We start from the raw sequence: 14,990 nt of genomic DNA, 5'->3' as shown, positions 1-14,990 counted from the left end.
TTTGGCTTGATGCCCTGTCCATTATAACATCTAACACTTGCAGTGTCCCAGCCAAAGCTGTTCACACAGTCTTACTCTCTGTTTGATACCCAGAGCAACTTAATCCCCACTTTAGGCAAATCTTTTTTTTTTTTTTTAAATTAATTAATTAATTTATTTTTGGCTGTGTTGGGTCTTCATTTCTGTGCAAGGGCTTTCTCTAGTTGCGGCAAGTGGGGGCCACTCTTCATCACGGTGCGCAGGCCTCTCACTATCGCGGCCTCTCTTGCTGCGGAGCACAGGCTCCAGACGCGCAGGCTCAGTGGTTGTGGCTCACGGGCCTAGTTGCTCCGCAGCATGTGGGATCTTCCCAGACCAGGGCTCGAACCCATGTCCCCTGCATTAGCAGGCAGATTCTCAACCACTGCGCCACCAGGGAAGCTCCAAGGCAAATCTTACTCCTCTCTGTCCATCACTGATTTTTGGATGGGGAAAGAATGATTGTTCTGCAATTTTTCAGTTTCATTGCCCTCATTTCAAAATTATGCTTCTTTCCCCCCTTTTCTGAAATCAGTGTTTTCTATCACTATTTATTGTATATAAAAGAAACCTGATAAACTAAAAGTTTGATGAAAAAATGCATCCTTCAGCATACCAAACCACCAGTTATCTTGAGGTATAAGCATATTTATTGTCTTTGGAACTGTAGGTTTGAGGAAATACAAGTTAAAACAATAATTTTGTATAATTTGGGCTTATCAACTTGGCAAAATAAAAAAAGGATAAATTATTGATGAAAATATAATTGGTATACCCTTTCTAAGAAAAAGCAGAAAATATGTATGAAACATTTTTAAATGCACATATGTTTTAAGCTCCTTTAAATTTTTTATCCTGAGATTATTATTAAAATCATGGGCAAATGATTGATGAACAAAATGCATTGCTGAACCATTACTCATTTTTATTTTATTTTATTATTTTAAAAAAAATTTTATTGGAGTATAGTTGATTTACAATGTTGTATTAGTTTCTGCTGTACAGTAAAGTGAATCAGTTTTATATATATACATATATCAACTCTTTTTTAGATTCTTTTCCCATATAGGTCATTACAGAGTATTGAGTAAAGTTCCCTGTGCTATACACTAGGTCCTTATTACTTATCTATTTTATATATAGTAGTGTATATGTCAATCCCAATCTCCCAATTTATCCCTCCCCCTGCTTTCCCCCTGGTAACCATAAGTTTGTTTTCTACATCTGTGGGTCTATTTCTGTTTTGTAAATAGGTTCATTTGTACCAATTTTTTTAGATTCCACATATAAGCAATATATGATATTGCTTATGTCTGACTTACTTCACTCAGTATGACAATCTCTAGGTCCATCCATGTTGCTGCAAATGGCATTATTTTGTTCTTTTTTATGGCTGAGTAATATTCCGTTGTATATATGTACCACATCTTCTTTATCCATTCCTCTGTCGATGGACATTTAGGCTGCTTCCATGTCCTGGCTATTGTAATAATGCTGCAATGAACATTGGGATGCATGTATCTTTTTGAATTATGTTTTTTTCTGTATATATGCCCAGGAGTGGGATTGCTAGATCATATGGTAGCTCTATTTTTAGTTTTTTAAGGAACCTCCATACTGTTCTCCATAGTGGCTGTACCAATTTACATTCCCACCAACAGTGTAGGAGTGAATCATTACTTGTAATCAAATGTCTTACAATAGAAGATTGATTAAGTAAACTGGTTATATTTATGGAAGAAAATATGTGAGCACTAAAAATTAGGTTTTAATGTAAAATTCTTATACTTTTAAGTAAAAATTGAGCAGACTATAAAATTTTACATATGGAATGAAGATCTATCTAATCATACATATATTTATACTGAAATGAAAAAATTTGTATCTCTAAAGGGAAAGTTATTTTGTTTTTCAAGTGTCAAGTTTTTGAGTTTCGCATACTTCTCTTTTACAATAGGTCAGATTATAGCATAATTCCCCTATTTTAAAATATACAGAACAATTGTATAAGCATTTTTAAACATAGATTACAAGTATAGAGTCAATCATTTGCAGCTGCAACTTTTAAAAACAAGTCCATCACCTCAGACTTCAAAACAAGGCTAAATGAAGTGTCATATAACATATTATCATAATATGCTTTTTTGAAAGCAGATTACTGACGTTGCTCTAAAAATAGAAAGCTAAAATAAATTGTTCAAAGATGATATTTTCTATTATTGAGTCATTGGGTATAAAATATTTTTTTCCTTTTCAAAATACTGTGGCTATAAAGTTTTGCAGAGTGTGTATGTGGTAATTGTCTTTCCACAGCTAATTCACAACATTATCAGCCGGGTCTCTAGGTGTTAACATGTCTTAAAGGCAGACAGACAGAAGTTGCTCTGGGCTAATACTGCTGCTCTATTTAAAGCATATACTAGAAGGCAAGTTGCCAGCCCCCTTCCAACAAAACAAGCATAGTAATAAATAAACAGTGGACCTTCAATGAAAATCTATTAATTTCAAGTTATTCAGTGAGCCTCTATTACATTCCTAACTCTATCTTAATCTTTATATAGATAAGAAGAGGTATAAAAATTGTTGCATTCTAAACTCAAGGATTAAAATTTTAACAAAGAATAAGGAGTGGCACAAATGAGAACATTAGTAATAATACAAACATATTTGAGCAGGGAGATGGCATAAAAATCCGAGACATGAAAAAAATCAGAGAAATAGTCAAAAATGGTATCAGCAAAAGGTTATTAGAAACGCTGATTATCGTCGGTTGGATTTGAGTAGACTGCAGGATGCAAACTCAGACATCCACAGGGAAGGTAAGTGTACAAGACAGGGCATTGTAAAGATGTAACGGGCAGGGATGGAGACAATGGGAAAATGGAGCAAGGGCAGTCACTGCTCTGCCCCAGCAGGTTGTCATCAAAAGGTCAGTGAAGATCTGGTGTTGTCAGATCTTGAGCTTTTCAATCTTAGTTGCCTGCTTGTAAACAAAGGGAAGTCATGGCTAAGAGAGTGGTGCCACTTGATTCCATTTACCCAGTCCTAGCCCACAATTGGGTCAGAGTTCCAATCAGAAAAGCAGAGCTCTGGGAGATATAGATATAGATATAGATATAATTTATTATAGGGATTTGACCTTATGCAATTGTCAGAGCTGGTTACATAGTCTATTTGAAGCTGTTGTTTATTACTTGTGTCTCATACTGGAAGCTGAAGCCTAGAAAACAAGTGGTTAAGAAGGGAGAATGGACATGAGGGGGAAACAAGGAAAAACTAGAACCTGTAACATTGAACTGGAACCCATGAAAAAGAACCGGCCCCTGCAGTGGCCTCTCCCTGTTCCCAAGCTTCACCCTCTCATGACAGAGGAGCCCTGCAGGAGAAGCTGTGCTCTGAGCTGCTGCCCACCCCCACCCCCCGCCAGCTGAGCCAGCCCATTAGCAGTAACGTGTGAGCTGCAGCAGCATCTTGGGCTCTCCTCTGACCTCCAAGCATAAAAAGTGAGATGCTGCTGCCTGATTCTCTTCAGCTTCTCTACTCTTGGGACAAATGTGTGTTAGCTTATTGACAAAAGGTGCCAGTGTCTCCTGTGGGACATTCCCATCATCAAAGTTGGAGGCTTGGGAGAGTGGAGAGAACTTGGACAAGATATTAAGCAATTTCAGTTCTGGATCTTTTTTTTTTTTTTTTTAATTTTTATTTATTTATTTTTTTTAAATTTATGGCTATGTTGGGTCTTCGTTTCTGTGCGAGGGCTTTCTCTAGTTGCGGCAAGTGGGGGCCACTCTTCATCGCGGTCCGCGGGCCTCTCATTATCACGGCCTCTCTTGTTGCGGAGCACAGGCTCCAGACGCGCAGGCTCAGTAATTGTGGCTCACGGGCCTAGTTGCTCTGCGGCATGTGGGATCTTCCCAGACCAGGGCTCGAACCCGTGTCCCCTGCATTGGCAGGCAGATTCTCAACCACTGCGCCACCAGGGAAGCCCTCAGTTCTGGATCTTGATCTATGCAGATTAAATGACCATAGTCTAGTCACTTAACTTCTTTGGTGCTCAATTTTCTCACCAGTAAGATGAGAGAATTAGGGTCAACTCTAAACTGCAAGTCTAAGACAACCAATGATTATGAAAAGGAAAATAATACGCAAAAATTGTACCAGGGAAGACTTCTCACGGCTTTGTTATGTGATATGTATAGGTGCTAAACAGAAGATCTGAAATTAAGAGCACAGGCAGGCCAATTTAGAGGCAATGGTATGAAATAAGGAGAGACAGAAAGACAGGGATGTGGTGGAAAGAATAGGATGAAAATGTGGGAGACTGGGACTCTTGTCCTGGCTTCCCCTCAGACTCCTTAACCTAAACGCAGTCACTTAGCTTATGAGGGTCTCAGTTTTCTCCTCTGTAACGTGAAAGCAGGAGACAGTGGTGCTCATCATGGCTCACAGTGGAATCCCCTCAGGAGCTTTAAAAAAATATTGATGTGCAGGTCCCATCCGCAGAGATCCCGATTTAATTGTTCTGTGACATGACCTGGACATCAGGATTTTTTAAAACTCCCCAGATTCTAATACGCAGCTAAGCTTGAGAACTCCTTGTTAGAATTTGCTTTAGTAATGGCAGTGTGATTTAAGGGCTGGGGGAAGTGTCTCCCTCCTAACACACACATATGTGTCCATCACAAACCTCTCAGACTGCACGATCGTTCATCCTTAGAGGTTCATCCCACTGGGTATTGAAGCCTCTTCATTACTTATTAAAATTCATACCCTCCTGCTAAATGTGACACCTTGAACTTACAATAAGTATATCTTACCTAGAATCATAAAAACTAATTTGGAAAGAATCTCAGAGGTTACAAGTTCAAACTGGCAAGTATTTTTACTATGATTTTTATAGATAAGGAAGCTGAAACTCAGGGATGTCTTTCTCCAGCATTATTCTTTTCCATAGCATTTATTTTGCTGTGGATGTGGGGAGAGGTTTTAATTAATGTCCTTTTTCTTACATAATATTTTTTAAAATAAGAGGTTTTGGACTGTGATTGTGTGACCATGTAGCATTTAAAGACCTTGTGCTTTTATGTCAATCTATTTTAGAGTTTAAAATAAATTCTTTTTGGGTGAGAATCCTCATAAATGATGTTTTAGCCTTTAATATGCCTCATTTATCTAAATCAGCATTTCCTGCTCTGTTTCATCATCGCCCTGGGATTTCTTCCTATGATTTACCTTTCACTCTTCATACCTTTCATCTTAATCCACAGTAACTCTACTCTGTTGGCCAAAGAGAATATATCATTGCCAAATTCAAAAGCAAAAAGAGCTCTCCCTTCCATTAAAAGACATAAACAGCTGTCATATAATGTATACGTCTATTCTCAAAGACATGTTGGACATTTTGCATATCTGGGAATTGTTTCACCACTGGGGTGAATGAATTAAACTCTATAAATTTGCAACACATTAAATCAATCAATCCCTAAAGATAAAGTTCTGGTCTAAGCTTTGCCTACTCTAATTGGAGCACACCCTTTCTCTCCCCTCTAATCAGCGTAGTCCTGTCTGAATCAACCTATCTGAATCAAACCGAGGTATTTTAGGACCAGATGTTGGTGAAATGATGTTTGCAAAGGTATGATCTCATCAGGGATTCCATGTTCTAAGAGGCTCACACAAGCAGGAGATTATGACCAATGTATTTATTAGTCTTTGCGACCTAAATTCTAATTGGAATCATGCAAATCTTGTCAAAATTCTGTTACTGGTTTACTTCTCCATTGGGGAAAAACAATCATTTTTCTTTACAAAAAAAAAACTGCAAACCTTTAGATAATTAAAAAAATCCTCATAAGCCTGGTGTTTTCCTTCCTTTAATATCTAATCTAAAGCATAAGGGTGAGTATAGAGTTTTAGTATATTATATATTGTTTAAGATATTATTTACATGAGGGACATTGCTGTAACATATTGAGCTGAGAAAATACTTGGTATGATACATTTTGCAACCAGAGAGAAAAGGAATCTTTTAAGATTTTTCATAAATGTGACCAAAATTTCTTCATTGACTGGCCTTATGCAATCATTTTTAAAGAACTGAGAGAATATAGTCTTTAATGATACCTATCCAGAAAGAACTAAAAAATGCATTACTTTCACTTGGGAAACTTGCTTATGTGATCTGAGGTGCTTTTTTTAAAGGTGTAATACTGAAGAAGTCCCAGGAATTTTCTTTGGAACTTGGGAATTTATTCACAAATTAATGACTTTGACTACAAATTTCTATTCTCTCCCCTTCATTTTGAATCAAATAATATGCCAAAGATATTTTAATAAAATTTGTTTTGTGGATCACACAGTTTTAAATTATAATAATCAACATAGAATGTTGTGGTAAACATTCCTGAATTTTAGTCTTTAACTCACCATATAGTTGTTACGTGAAAATTGGCAGTTACCATTTTAAAAAGCTCTAGTATTCTCATTTGTAAAACCTATTGTGTGAGAACAAATGATAATGTATGTAAAATACCTTGAAAAGTGCCTAACAAAATAACAGCTACTTAAGAGAAAAGAGCCCTTTTAAAACAAAACATGTTTATTCATGAGAGACTTGTTATTTAACCAATTACCCCTACTATTAAGGATTCTATCAAGTTTTATCTTCTCCAGAAGGATAGTCCCCCAAATTTGGCAACACCTAGATCTCGCCACTTCTTCCTCATACTTAAGGTCTCTTCGTACTTTGCTATCTGATTATATTTCTTTTATCATTATAAAAATCTTTATTTTTTCTCTATTTAATATTCTCATAGAATCATGTTATTTAACATTAGAGGAATGTTATAAAATGGTCTGTTTCTATAGAGAAATGTGTATTGTATGTGCATTTGTGCACATTTTGTTATATATTTTATTTATTTAAATATAACAGCTTTATTGACATATTGAAATATTATCTAGTTCACCCATTTAAAGTATACAATCCAATAATTTTTAGTATATTCAAAGAATTATGAACCCAGCACTGCAATAAATTTTACAACATTTTCATTATCCTAAAAGGAAACCCAATAGGCATTATGTCTTACTCTCCATTTTGCACCAACTTTACCACCCCAGGTAATTATTAATCTAATTTCTGTCTCAGTAGTTTTGCCTATTCTAGACATTTCATATAAATGGGGTCATATATCATATTAGACAAAGATACACACATATCATATTTTGTTTACAGTTCATTAGATGATGGTTATTTGGGCTGTTTCTACCTTGGGGTTATTATGAATAATGCTGCTATGGATATTTGCATAGAAGTTTCTGTGAGGACATATGTTTTCATTTCTCTTAGGTGTTTTCCTAGGAGTGGAATTTCTGGGTGATATAGTAACTCTATGTTTAACCTTTTGAAGAACTACCAGATGGTTTTCCATTATTTTACATTCCCACTGGCAATGGATGAGTGTTCTAACTTCTCCACATCCTCATCATCATATATTATTTTCTGACTTTTTAACTAAATCTATCCTAGTGGGTATGAAGTGGTATCTCATTGAGATTTTGACTGTATCCTGCATTTTCCTGATGCAGAATGGTGTTGAATATCTTTTTATGTGCTTATTGGCTATTTGCATTTTTTCTTTGGAGAAATGTCTATTGAATTCCTTTGTGAATTTTTGACTGGGTTGTATTTTATTATTTAGTTGACAGAGTTCTTTATGTATTCTAAATACAAATTACCTCTCAATGCAGTATTTTCTTGCATCATGTGGGTTGTCTTTTCATATACTTGATGGTAGTCAAAAAACAAAAGATTTCAATTTTGATGAAGTTCAATTTATTTAATTTTTTCCTTTTGTTGCATATACTTTTGGTGTTATATCTAAGAAGGCTTTGCCTAACCCAAATGCCAAAAATTTACTCATATTTAATTCCTTTAATGATATTTTCACTATTTTTTTAGTTATTTCTCAGTGGTTGCTTTAGGACTTGGTATTTATACATAAACTTATCAGAATCTACTTCAGATTTATACTAACTTTATTTAAATTAGATATAGAATTATTACTCCTATATGACTTTTCCCTCTTCCTCTTTTTGTGCTATTATTCCCATATATCTTACATCTACATATGTTGCAAACCAGCAACACATTTTTTTTAAATTTATTTATCTGGTTGCGTCGTGCATGTATTGCAGCACTCAGGATCTTTTATTGCGGTGTGCGGGCTTTTCATTGCAGTGCGCTGGCTTCTCTCTAGTTGTGGAGCGCGGGCTCCAGAGCTCATGGGCTCAGTAGTCGCGGCACATGGGCTCTCTAGTTGTGGTGCATGGGCTCTAGAGCGCATGGGCTTAGTTGCCCCACACCATGTTGGATCTTAGTTCCCCGACCAGGGATTGAACCCATGTCCCCTGCATAGGAAGGTGGATTCTTAACCACTGAACCACCAGGGAAGTCCCCAGCGATACATTTTTATATTTATTATCTAATGTTATTTTCTGTACTCTAAAGAAACTGAGAGAAGAAAGAAGAGCTAGTATATATTCATATAGTTTGTTATAGTAATTTTCTTATTTAATATTTCTTGATCTCTTCCTTTCTTTCTTTGGATGCTAGTTACCATCTGGTGTTAGTTCCTTACTCTAATATAGCTTTGTTCCTACCCAATTTCTTGGTGCTGTTATTGTCAAATATATTACATTTACATATATTGTGGGCCAGTAACATAATTTTATACATTTTGTTTTATGTGATTGCTTTTTAGATTAGTTAAAAGAAGAAAGGAGACAATACATAATTTTTACTGTCTTTTATAATTATCTACATAATTACCTTTATTTATTTATTTATTTATTTATTTATTTATTTATTTATTTATTTATTTATTTATGGCTGCATTGGGTCTTTGTTGCTGTGCGCAGGCTTTCTCTAGTTGTGGCGAGCACGGGCTACTCTTCACTGCGGTGCGTGGGCTTCTCATTGCAGTGGCTTCTCTTGTGGAGCATGGGCTCTAGGCACACAGGCTTCAGTAGTTGCAGCACGTGGGCTCAGTAGTTGTTGGCTTTTACTGTTTTCTCTATGCTACGTCTGTGTGTGGATCTCTTCCTGTTTATCTTATTAGGAATTCTTTAGATGTGTAGATAAAGTTGTGTTTTTTTTATCATATTTGGATAATTTTCTTTGACTATTTTTTCTAACCTTTCTCTTTTTCCTCTCCTTTTGACACTCCTGCTACATGTATGTTGGCAAGCTTAGTGATGTATCACATTTCTCTGAGGCTGTGTTCGTTTTTTCTTCGTCATTGTTTTTCCTCTGTTCTTCAGATTGCATTATCTCTATCCATTTATCATCAAGCTTACTGGTTCTTTCTTCTGCCAGTTCAGATCTACTAGGAGCCCCTCATGAATTTTTCATTTCAGCTGTTACACATTTCAACACCAAAATTTCCACTGATTTTTTAAAGAATTTTTATCTCTTTATTGATATGTTCTATTTCATGAGACATTGTCATATTTTTTCTTTACTTCTTTAATCATGGTTTACTCTAGTTCTTGAACATGTTTATAGTAGCTGTTTTGAAATTTGTTTCTGGTAAGTTTGGCATGCAGGCCTTCTTACATTACCTTCTATTTTTTGTTTTTTTCCCTGTGTGTAAGAAATGCTTTCCTGTTTCTTTTCATGTTTCATAGTTTTTGTTGAAAACTGGCCATTTTAGAGCATATATTTTAATGGCTCTGGATATGACAACCCCCGCATGTCCACCTCTTCCCCTGGGCTTATTGTTGTTGTTTGCTTATTTGTTTAGTGGCCTGGCCGGACTATTTTATGGAGTCTACATCCCTCGCAGTATGAAGTCTCTGATGTTGTTCCTCAGAGGGCATGGCCTTGGGCATGTGCACAGTCCCCTGCTATGACAGTAGTTGTAGCCAGGTCTCTCTTTGACGGCTTTTTTCCCATGATCTGTGTTAAACTAGCTGCCTCTTTTGGTATCACACCCCGTTGTTAGCTTCCAATCATTGCTATCTGATTTCTCTATTGTTTTCAATAATTCTCTGGATCAGAAACTACTCCACAGAATGATCCATTTAAATTCAGATGTCTTTGAAGAGGTACTTTTTGAAGCCAGGCTTTGAGGTTTGTTCTGGACACCAAGCATATTCTTAGTTATCTCTTTCTGGTTCTCCCTGGTAACTAGCTGGCCTAGGATTTAGTTTGTTGCTCTCATGGAGCTACCAGCCCCCTCTTTATTTCTTATCACTAAAATCTTCATGGTTTTAAAGAGTGCCATTGGACTTAAAACTTTTCCATTGTCTGTTCTGAACAAAGTTAATTCCATGGGAAAAACATTGGGACTCTTTGTTATTATGTCCTAACTCCCACCCTTGGTCAAAATCTTTGAGATCTGCCTCCAGAACTGGAGTTACAGTTCTGCTTTATGAGCAAATCATTCAGCAGTGGCAGTAGCATCTAGTCTTCTCAACTAGTCAACTCTCTCAGAGTAGAAACTCTGCCAAAAAAGTGAGCTGGGGTGAGGTGGATTAGGGCCCCAGTTCCTGGGCTGCCACACCTAGAGTAGAGCCTCCACCCTATAAGAAGGAAATGGGTGGAGGAAGCCCCCCCACCCCCAACTTCTTAGCCTTGCTCACCTAGAACATGGCCTCTGAAACAGAAAGCTGAGGGGGATGAGAAGCGCTAGTGTCGTGCACAACTTGGAGAGATACCATAGCCTTCACTGAGAGCTGGGGGGTAGAAAGAGGGGGATCAGGAATCTTGTGTTCTTGGTTATATTGACCCAGAGTAGAGCTTCCATCATGTTGAGCTGGGGGCAGAGGAGGCAGAGAGTAGGTCATGCTCAAGCACCACAGTTTGCCACTGTTCTTACTGAGACTTAAGAGATGTTCTTGAATAAATGTTTGTGTTTTTTTAAAACATTATTATTAGCTGTATGTCCCTAGGAAAACTTGCAGAGATTTTAAATGTTTGTTCTTTATAATTTTCATTAGTTACAGTTGTTTTCCTGGAGAGCAGGTCTACAGAGCTTCTCACACCATCAGTCTGGAAGTGGATCACCTATTCAACACATTTTCAACTATACAAGGGGAAGACATGTTTGTCATCCTACCACAAGCCACTATTGCTAACATTTTGCTCTGTTTCCCTCCAGAACATTTTTATAGACTTAATTTCTTTCATTTGTCATTCTTTCCATCCATCCTTCTTTCCTTCCTGTTTTCTTCCTTCTTTTCTTTCTATTTAAATGTTGAAAATTCCTGCTCCCCCTATCCCCACCCCACAGTTCTCAGTTGAAGGCTGTGGTATTCTCCCCAAGTTGGGCAGGACACCAGCTCTTCTCATCACCTTCCGCTTTCTTATTGCAGAGGCTGTATTCTAGGTGAGTGAAGCTAAGAAGTTGGCAGGGGGACTTCTTCCACCCAGTCTCCTCTCATGGGGTGGAGGCTCTCTTCCAGGTGTGGCAGGCTAGGAATTGGGGCCCTAATCCACATCAGCATAGCTCACTTTTTTGGCAGTTTCTACTCTGAGAGAGTTGACTACGCTCTGTGCAGTTTTATATATTTAATATTCTAAGATAATAATTTTATACATTATTTAATATTTTAATATTCTAGAGATATATTAGTAATATTATATTTCTGTCACTTATTGAGCACACATTGCTAAGCATTTTATGTATACCATCTCAACATTCATACTTATATGAGATGGAGGTTCTTACCGCCATCTTATCATGTTTTATAGATAATGAAACCAAAATTCACTCAGAGAGAATGACCATCAAAGCCATAGAACTAGTTAGGGATGGAGCCAGGGTGATCACAGTTCTGTCAGGTTCTAATTAACATGGTTGTGCATAATTTTTTCTGCCTTTATTATTATTTCTTTTTTAAGGTAGATTGCTAGAAGTAGAACTACTAGGCCAAAGGAAATGAATATTTAAATTTTCTTGATAAGAATTGATGAATTGATTTCTAGAAAATTATTTTGTATTAATTATTTTTCTGTGCTGCAGTTAATGGGGACTAGAATATTCCCTTCAGTTTTTCACCAGAAATAACATTACATTATCATTTTCTTTTATATTCTGTTATTACTGATGTTGAAAATGTTTCAGTTCTCTCAGTATAAATTATTTATTTATACATTGAGATTCTTGGGGCTTTTCTTACAATTTTTATGAGCCCTTTATATAAAATAATATAGATAAGAGTTATCAATATTTGCTACAAGTGCTTTTGTTTAACTTTGTTTTCACTGTTTTATTTTGGTTAAATACATTTTTTATTATCTAAACAATTTATATGTAGTCAAATTTCTGGGAAACTCCCTCTCAAGGAGCTATGCTCAAGATTCCAATTCCAGTGGACTGGGCAGTAGATCAACTCTCTCTGCATTTTTTTAGACCCAGACACTTTGGGAGTTGTGATATTTTATATTATAGACTTCAATTTTCCTTCATCTGGGAGGCACATCTTTCAACTTAGTTGTTGCATTAGCTGGGAGATGCTATCCAGGTAATGTGAGCAGAAACACATTTCTCAATTCTAATTCTCTCTCTCATTTACCTGCTTGAATGAGAACACCTCAGTTCATCTTGAGTAAGTTTATGGTAACTAATCTCCTGAATATTCCTTGGTAAGATGGTAGCTCCATAGGCCTTCTAAAACACGTACTTCACTATCAATTAAGAATCTTAGTTGTTAAGTCTTTCTCAAACAGCATTCCCCAAGTCAGATGCCTCCCATACATGTCTCCATCTCTTTCCTTCAAGAGGGCAGCCAGATTTAGTTAGTCCCTAGTGGTCATCTGTCTATACAGCTGAACCTAAGTGTTCTAATGACTGTATGCTCTTGGAAAACTGTGTAGACAGATAACCACTAATGATTACCACTGCCCCCTCCACCCCAAATTCCAACTTACAAGTACATATTCTGCAACTTACCTGCTTCTTATCATTAATTTGAGGTAAGACTAGTGACAAACATGATTTTATTCTTTCCTTAAACTATCTGGCTGGTGTGGTATTGATAGAAAATATTGATCAAAATAACTAACAGTCCAGTTCATTTGGGAGAAGAATCAACTTCTATGAGAGAATAGTTTTACTTTTGTGGTATGAAATACTATATAATCATATTAATTTAGTCCAGAAATAAGTTGAAATTACGTGTTTTCCCCCCATTTTCCCTAAATACACATCATGGGCTATAATAACTTACAGTTTTCCTCTGCCATGAAAGCAAAACTTTCTAACTGAAAACTTTAGAATCATATAACCTATATTTTATTGGCAGGGGCAGGGGGTGTCTTAAATAAGAAAATTCCCAACTGGCATTTTCTCCAGAATGCAAAGAAAGCTCCCTTTTCAGATGTGAAATTATCCTGAACTTCTCTGAAATAGCACAGTCAACTGTGCTGTGAATGTATTTGACCTTATCAGTTTACTGAAATTTAAAGCCATATCTGTATATCTATATAGATATATGTATCTATATATACAGATATATGTCAAGTTTTATTGGGGAAATGATAGTCCAAATCTTCAGATATTTAAAACGTCTTCATATGAAAACAGGAGTAATTGTTATTACTAATTGAAAATGCTCTACCTGTTATTATCAGTTCCTCTATGGGTCTTCCCTTCATAAGCAAAAAGATTGGAAGATTAAAAAATAAAAACCATAATAACTAATGTTAAAGTCCCTAGAGGATCAACCTTCAAGATGGCAGAGGAGTAAGACAAGGAGATCACCTTCCTCCCCACAAATACATCAAAAATACATCTACGGGCTTCCCTGGTGGCGCAGTGGTTGAGAGTCTGCCTGCCAATGCAGGGGACGCGGGTTCGAGCCCTGGTCTGGGAAGATCCCACGTGACGCGGAGCAACTGGGCCCGTGAGCCACAGTTGCTGAGCGTGCGTGTCTGGAGCCTGTGCTCCGCAACAAGAGAGGCCGCGGTAGTGAGAGGCCCGCGCACCGCGATGAAGAGTGGCCCCCACTTGCCACAACTAGAGAAAGCCCTCGCACAGAAACGAAGACCCAACACAGCCATAAATAAATAAATAAATAAACTCAAAAGTTAAAAAAAAAAAAAAAAAAATCTACATGTGGAACAACTCTTACAAAACACCTACTGAATGCTGGCAGAAGACCTCAGACTTCCCAAAAGGCAAGAAACACCCCCACGTACCTGGCTGTGTGACTGACAGGGTCTTGGTGCTCCAGCCAGTTGTCAAGCCTGAGCCTCTGAAGTGGGAGAGCTGAGTTCAGGACACTGGACCAACAGAGACCTCCCGGCCCAACATAATATCAATCAGCGAGCGCTCCCGCAGAGATCTCCGCCTCAACACTAAGACCCAGCTCCATTAAACGACCAGCAAGCTCCAGTGCTGGACACCCCATGCCAAACAACTAGCAAGACAGGAACACAACTGCAGCCATTAGCAGAGAGGCTGCCTAAAATCATAATAAGTTCACAGACACCCTAAAACACACCACCGGATGTGGTCCTGCGCACCAAAAAGAAAAAAATCCAGCCTCATCCACCAGAACACAGGCACCAGTCCCCTCCACCAGGAAGCTTACACAACCCACTGAATCAACCTTACACACTGGGTGCAGACACCAAAAACAACAGGAACTACGAACCTGCAGCCTGCGAAAAGGAGACCCCAAACACAGTAAGTTAAGCAAAATGAGAAAACAGAGAAATATGCAGCAGATGAAGGAGCAAAGTAAAAACCCAGCAGACCAAACAAATGAAGAAGAAATAAGCAGTCTGCTGAAAAAGATTTCAGAGTAATGATAGTAAAGGTGATCCAAAATCTTGGACATAAAATGGAGAAAATACAAGAAAGTTTTAACAAGGACCTAGAAGAACTAAAGAGCAAACAAACAGTGACGAACAACACAATAAATGAAATTAAAAATTCTCTAGAAGGAGTCAATGGCCGAAG

General features: G+C 37.3%; 1 long non-coding RNA gene across 1 annotated transcript in view; it reads left to right on the top strand.

Moving 5' to 3' along the window:
* The first annotated feature begins 3,715 nt into the window (after positions 1-3,715).
* LOC309647251 overlaps positions 3,716-14,990 on the top strand; it is a 283,202-nt gene continuing 271,927 nt past the window's right edge. Inside the window, exon 1 of the long non-coding RNA XR_014255893.1 lies at positions 3,716-13,966. This is a non-coding gene — a long non-coding RNA (uncharacterized lncRNA). The remainder of the gene's footprint in view (positions 13,967-14,990) is intronic.

Source organism: Balaenoptera physalus, assembly GCF_965194825.1.
Source record: "Balaenoptera physalus genome assembly, chromosome: 17".
Lineage (NCBI taxonomy): Eukaryota > Metazoa > Chordata > Mammalia > Artiodactyla > Balaenopteridae > Balaenoptera > Balaenoptera physalus.
The sequence above is the reverse complement of the archived record's forward strand: the minus strand, read 5'-3'. Positions and strand labels throughout refer to the sequence as shown.